General features: G+C 37.1%; 1 pseudogene; it reads right to left on the reverse strand.

Annotated features, from left to right (window-relative positions):
- Nucleotides 1-288: 288 nt before the first annotated feature.
- LOC149224282 (boron transporter 1-like) lies at nucleotides 289-5,021 on the reverse strand (annotated as a pseudogene).
- Between the last annotated feature and the right edge of the window lie 2,879 nt (nucleotides 5,022-7,900).

Raw genomic sequence — 7,900 nt, forward strand, 5'->3', positions numbered from 1 at the left:
TAATTTCCACATTTTTTATTTCAATGAAACATTAAAGGCTGCAAACTTTGTGGTTATGATCCAACTGGTAGAAGAAGGATGACTTTCTATGAAGCTCAAACCACTCACAGGACCCTTTAATACCACCATGCTTATTTGGCATGCCCGGGGTCTACAAAACCACAAGACTGACATAATAGATTTCATGCTTCAAGAAAACATAAATACTTCAAGCTTGACTTCCATTACATTTTTTTACACGCACTATATGGTCTACCCTGTCCTCTGAGATGGACAGTGGTTCTTTGTGAAGACACACCAAATACAACCGAGTGATTTATGGCACAATGATTAAATAATGATAAGCCAACAAAATATGTACTATTAAACATAAGATATGCTCACTCAAGGGAAAGATTACTAGCCGAGGATTTAGACTCCAAACACCTAATTGGAAGTTGGTTTATGTGGCCTCAAACCAAATGCACTTGGACTCATATTTTTTCCTTGACTAACCAGGGGAATGCCCGAATGCTTTTCCCCTCTGTGAGGGCTATGTGTCTGTCTGATCTCACTTATACGGGGGCTATATATTTGTTTAGCTTCTGCAACTTGGGGACTTAATGCAGACTCAGATCCATGAATTGGTGTGCAATCACTCGAGCTAGTTATCCGTGGACTATATGTGTGTTTGACCTCACCGCGACTTCATGTAATCATCTCATCCAAAACTTCGCCATCATTTGCACCTGTTCCCATGCTTCCTAGTCTGAACCCCTGAATTCCAGCTTCCTGCAATCAATATATGTTACAGTTCAATTTATTATTGTTCATGCTGCAGGGCTTATGAAATAGAATTGAGTAATATTTTTAAAATTTGTTTGATATGTGTCTTGCACTCACTGTTATATTGCATGGCATTCCAGGGGCTTCTTCATACTCTGCTGCATCCAATTCTTGAAGATGTGCTCCTTTGAAAAACTTGGGAAGGATATACTGCCTCGCTGGGACTAACAAGTTACAACATGATTAGTAGTGGGAAGAGAACACCATCTATAGGCACCCATGTGATACCAAAACATGCCAGCAAATAACATGTCTGGAAAATGGTGAAAGTGGCAATTGTCTTGAAAGGCACCGTTTCAAGAAATGTAGCATGATACTCCTAAAGTTCTCTGTAACCATCAGTTCAACATTGATCAGCTTTGAAAAGTATATTACAAGCATTAAATTCAATCACATTATAGTTTGAATAAAGTTCATACTTGTATCTACGGCTTGGAGCAGTGAAAAGAAACAATAGCCTTTCCCAAAATTGATTTCCTGGCAAACTCTCTATGGCCATGAAGGCAAAGTAACCCCAAAGCACAGAAGTTGGGATCTTTCTAATGATGGGCATTACTGCAAGGCAGCCAACCACCATCAGAGATTGCAACAAATTACTCAATTGTTGTTCTTTCACCTCAACAGGAAGCAGGTCATCCACGTCCTTGTCAACATTAAAAATTGATTCATCAACTGGGGCATCCATATTCCCAGTACTTGCGGCCAACTGAATTGTGGTCTCTTTCAATTCCTTAAGTGCCTGCATAAATGGTTGGGACATGACAAGACAAATAAATAAAGGGAGAGGAAAATTAGATAAAATGAAACACCCAAACTCAAAAATAAGACCATTACCAAGGCAGGTGGAGGCTGATAAACCATTGGGGTCTGCATTTGCTCATAGGCTTCTTGCATGTTTCCGTATAATTGCCCTAAGGTTGAATTTTTCTGCATACTTTTCCGGATTGTTGTCACTAACTTGCTAAGCACCAACTGTAACAAAAGTACTTGTAAGTTACTCGTCTATAAAATGTCTGAATTGTGTCTTTTCCCTAAGAAGCTGCAATTGATAATTCCAATATATCGGTACCTGATGTTTGAGGGTAGCTAAGCTTTTCATGTGCATTGGAGATTCAGGAATAACACCATTTGAAGGAGGTATGCCAACAATACCACATAAAATAGTCTGTCACAATAAAAGGAAAATTTATGAATCCACTAGAGATTTTTTATGGAGGTGAAAACAAAGAATGAAGAGTTAGATCAAGATGTCTTCAGGAGAGCAAAAGCTCTTCCAGAATAGGGTAGCCAGTGACAGTTGAACCTAAACATGAACCCTGACAAAAATTACAACATAGTTCTAAATAATATATATTTACTGAGGTAATTTGCATACCAAAAATCCTAAGAGAAGTCATAATGGTATGAAGAAGGTTTTCTTAAGTTGAACTCATTTTGTTGGGCAAGTTGGGATGCAACGCTGTGATCAAAATAATAAAGCACTGCAATCATTGTTGCCCGAATGAAAGCTCCAGAAATGCATAACAATGGCACATCATATCTGCATTTGCAGATAAGAATTTCTGAGGAAGACAGTGACATTGAATAGCCATTTCTGGGATAAATTTGCACACTTGTCAACAAACATTGTAGACAACTTGAAAACTGGTGGTGTAAAGCACTAACGAAGGTGCAGAACAGTTTATAGGCCCAAAACCTGACAGGATCAATCCCAGCTTTCAAGCAGCAATACTGCCTGTAACTTCAACAATTATATTTTCTAATAGTGCGGCAATACAATAAAGTATTTCCTGGTTTGTTGTGCATTACAAGTACCATGTAGGTACAACAGTCGTGAAATCAGATACATTATGGAAAAACGACCAAAGGCAATCTCTCAGATTTCTCTAACACTGTAGTGTTGATGAAATTCCACTGCTTCAAAGTGCTTACAAGTATTGTCAAACGGCAGTACATTCTAAATTTACTCATATTACACTTGAGAACTAGAACACATACTATAGAAGAGAATTAAATCAGAACACTAAAACAGAACTGATAACTCATGAGCTGCTGCCGCTTCAAGTACCTCAAGCTCAAACTAGTATGTTGTTCTTTATTGCATCAAAAGAACTGAGTACAATAAGAAACAAGTTCCATGAGTATAAAATCAACAAATACAAATGAATATTACATTTTTTATCATCACCCAACGAACAAGAACCAAACAAAACTCAAGTCTAAGGGAAGGTTTATCAACTTGATGTCGAAAGAAGTACCATGAACAGGTATACCCCATCTTCCGGAAAGCAATTGCAATCCCTGAGAAAAGAAATCATCTTATTGTCTACCACAGTACAGACTATCGACATCTGAGACAAAAATTCATTCCCAAGTAGTCCAAAGCACCTCGTAGCAGTTTCTCTATTACAAATCAGACAATATTAATACAACAGATTTCTTGCCTCGAAAACTCCATACGGTATCTCCAATTTTTCACATCATTGAGGTCATCAGTATCTCCAGTTTCAAACAGCATTCAGGCCACATTTGATATAAATAGTGCTAACTGACCCATGACTCAGGCAAGAAAACACCCAATTCCCCCACTCAACCCTATGAACCAGCCCATACTTGGCAACATGACTATAACGCTCCCTCTCACCATAAAAGACATTTGAGACAATTGTACATTCGAGATCAAGCTGAATGAAAAATATGAACAATACAACAATCATTGCCTACATCTTTCCAACACGAACAATACATGGGAATCAGAAGCAGGAAGTTGCCTTCTCCATCACAATATTCATCTTGGGATACTGGCAGACTGCAAACATCCAAATGCTGTAATATTTAGGGTAAGTACTGATAACTTTCCAGCTCAACAACACAACAAAAGGGAGGACACAGACAATCATAAAAAGAGTAAGCAGATCACGGCTACTTACCCCATGATTGAATATCAACAGAGTTAATATACCTTTTACACGAACATGAGAATATCAGCTTGAGAAACTACAAGATACTGCCACATTCCTCAGCAGCTCCTGCCTCAGTTTCTTACTTTACAGCATTAAAAATGTAGCAATGCATAAGTCTTAAAGACCATAAAGTTGACAAAGATTCAAACATACAATCACACATCCAAACTGAATGAATCAAAACAACATTACATGCAAGCAAAATTTTGAAGCCTGTGCACAACACGACCTTTTGATGAAAGATGCTACTTAATCAACATAAACAAGTCCAGACATTCTTCAAGGAAAGCCACAAACAAAGTTACAAGGAAAAGGAAAATTCAACTCATTCAACAGTCATCTCCTTTATAAAAGACCTCTACATCAGATAATGAGTTGAACATTTACTCTTGAAAAGAACCTTCTAATGTTAGTTATACTAGACAATCCCAAAATAAAAAATGTGACCAGCAGACAATCAAGATCTGATCAGCAATAATAGCTGTCATAGAAATATTGGCAAAAGTTCAACTGCCAATATACATGAAATAAATGCCATATATATATGATTTGCATCGACTAAACGCTGTGGAGTAACATGATCTTGGTTGGAAAAAGGAGCATGTAGTGAAAAAGAAAGGTTGGAATATAAATCAGACCATTCAGTAAAGCAAATAAAATGATGTTTGGAACAACAAGGGGCTATTAACAGCCATTCGCACTTTTTGCTTGGGAAGGGAAATCAAGAATTCTTCTATTTTTTCCCAGATCCACCTATTGGAAGATCCAGGCTCCATGTTTCCATAAGTCCAGATGCTGTATGTTTCCCATATACTTTAAGGGCCCTACAACCCTATCTTTTGCCAATAAAAATAACTACTGCGCCACATTTTAGACAACACAAATCTAATATTTTCTAGCAGTCTGCATTTCTGGGTTTGTGAGAACAATTTGGAGCCACGGTTATATTTGCTTCCAAACCAACGGAAGCATTTGTGAGAACAATTTGGAGCCACGGTTATATTTGCTTCCAAACCAACGGAAGCATTCAGCGTTCACTGGCAAAGTGATTATCACCCCTGTTCCAACTGCAGGAGGCATGAATCCACCTAATTTGGCCTTCCAGAACAATTGATAATCTGTATCATACTCAGCAACTATCTTCTCCTGTACTTCAAACTTGAAGAAAAACAAGACATATGAAGCCAACTTACCTTGATTCAAAAGCCGGCTACAGATGGGCAGGACCTGCATAAATGGGCCTAATTTCTCGCGCTTAGCCAACAATTCTGTCAAGTACCGACTATTGTTGTTGCTGCTGCAGTGGCATGAGCCATTCAAATCCAAGAAACAATGGATACCAAAACAAGAGAAGAATAAGCGGATTGAAAATGCAAGAATATCGCACTGAAACTGCTGCTGCTAACTAGAACATTTAGATTTGTGAACTACGATGAAAAAACCTATTTCAAAACCATTTTTATACAGAGACCCAGGGAGCCATATACACCATGAATCCGGAATTCATGAAAACAGTGGGCTGAATCCCTGAAAACAGGGAGCCGCCCTCCATTTGAAAACAAATTAAGCTCCGCCCTCCATTTCAAAACAAATCTAACCTCCCATGACCAAATCGACCCTCACAAACCACTCCCAGGACCAAATCGACCCTCACAAACCACTCCCAAACCAGAAAACCCAAACTGTAAATCAGAAATGGCGATTTTGCTCTCCCAAACCGGGAGAAAATATCAAAATGGGGCGATTTTAAGAAAATACGATTCGGTTAGTTTATCCGCCCTGGGCTAAAATAAAAAAATAAATTAATTTTTAAATAAAATGAGGGCTAATTATATAAAAAAGTTTTTATTATTTTAATTAAAAATTCGCCCCATTAAAATATAAAAAGCCTTAAATTTCGCCTTTGGGCGATTATTCGCCCCTAAAATTAACCTTGATTAGTACTCTTATAGGTTGTTACAACTATTTTAGTTGAGTTTTTTATACATTTGGCTTATTTAAGTATAACTATTCAACAAATATGGACATGTATTATGACTATTGAGACTTCTCTATTTCTGAATATAATTTGAAGAACTTGTCTTCTATTTTCTTGTTGTTCTTGCTATGGGATGTGATTGTTGATCTACTGTAGCTGATAGTTTCAAGTGTACCAAGAAAGGGTGGAGGACCCCCATTCTGAGCTAAGTACACTGCATTGTAATTGTTGTGTATAATTGTTAATATCTTAGATTGCTGAATATTTCCTTTAAAATTTATTGTGAATATTTTCTGATTCAATTCATTGTATGTCATAGATATATATATTTTTGAAGTGATTTCCTTTCAGTAATTGGTTTAAGTAAGGAAGGACAACCCAGGCATCTAATTTAGATCCTCTTCCTTGTGAGTTAAGAATTGAATTGGAAATTGTGTTTATGCATTTAATCTTTACCGCTTTCTTAATTTAATTATGTTATGCTTTATGGTGGAATTGGTTTTGTTGGAATAGGAATGACGAGGAAGGAAAACTAGGACCTCTAAGTTAGAGCCTCTTCCTTGTTGGCTATACTCCACATAAAATCTTTGCACATTTTCTTTTAGATCAGAATTTCAATGCTTTCTTTACAATCAGTAATTTACATTTGTAATATGCATTTCCATTATTTTCATCTAAACAACTACTTCCTACACTAGTTTAATCTAAGATTCCATAAACTTTGGTTTAATTCTAAGTCTACTAACTCTGATTGATAAGTAAAATATATGCTCTAATTTATCTTAGTAAATTAGAATGTGTTAAATTTTGGTATGTTCTATGCTTAAAAGCAATTTACTTCAAAATTCTTTAAAAGCCCAATATCAGTTTCTAGATTAGCAATCACATCATCATGATAGTAAAATGCAGATATAACATAAACATAAATAGTAGAAGACAAGCCAAGACAAGAGGACGCAAGATGTGGCACCAGCCAGGGACAAACCCTAATGTGGGGAAACCCTTGATCAATTCTTCTTATATTCTTCAATAGTTCAGCACAGAGAGAGAGATAATACAAATATACTGTCAGGCCAGGTAGTAACTCCAATAGGCAGTAAAACTGATTCATATTATTCCATAGGTAGGTCATTGTTATATACAATAGGGAGTGACTGTTCAGTTCATCTCCCGATGACTGTTCACATTCCTAATTTAATTATTTACATAAAATTCACCCAATCATGAATATTAGGTGTCAACATTCCCCCCCTTAATCTGAAGGGATGTTGGTGAGTCCAAGCATCATTCTGAATCGTTCAAGCTTTTCCCTTCCAAGTGCTTTGGTGAAGATGTCTGCAATTTGCTCATTTGTGGAACAATGATGGAGATGAATTGTTTTGGCCTCAACATGATGTCGAATCAGATGATATTTAGTATTGATGTGCTTCGTTTGATCATGGAACTTTGGGTTCTTGGCCAACTTTATTGCAGAGGTATTGTCAATCATGAGTGGGGTTGATTGTACTTGTTTTACTTGCAAATATTTAAGAATTTTCCTTAGCCACACAATTTCTTTCGTTGCTTCAGCTGCTGCCACGTATTCTGCTTCTGTTGTGGAATCTGCTGGAACTAATTGTTTGCATGATCTCCAAGAGACAGCTCCTGATCCAAGACTCATAGCATATCCTGAAGTAGATACCCCAGTTTCTTTGTCTCCATCGAAGTCTGAATCAGAGTATCCAATCAAGTTGAAGTCGTCCACCTGTGTATACTTGATCCCAAGGTCTTGAGTTCCCTTCAAGTACCTTAGAACTCTTTTTGCAGCAGACCAATGTCCCTCACAAGGCTTTTGCATAAACCTGGAGTGGATTCCAACAGCAAATGAAATGTCTGGTCTGGTAGTAGTGAGGTAGATGAGATTTCCTACAAGCTGTCTATACTTTTTTGCATCCTCAAATTCCTTTCCTTCAATAGATGTGAGCTTTAAGTTTTGTTCCATTGGAGTAGTAAGAGGATTGCACTCTATCATGCCAAATCTGTTTAACAAATCTCCAATGTATTTCTTTTGAGAAAGAAATATGGACTTTGGATGTTGGGTTACTTCAATGCCAAGATAGTAATGAACATAGTCCAAATCAGTCATTTCAAAACT

This window comes from Pinus tabuliformis, chromosome Q (genome assembly GCF_031772625.1).
Source record: "Pinus tabuliformis cultivar Carrire ecotype Pingquan chromosome Q, CPIR1, whole genome shotgun sequence".
NCBI classification, from domain to species: Eukaryota; Viridiplantae; Streptophyta; class Pinopsida; order Pinales; family Pinaceae; genus Pinus; species Pinus tabuliformis.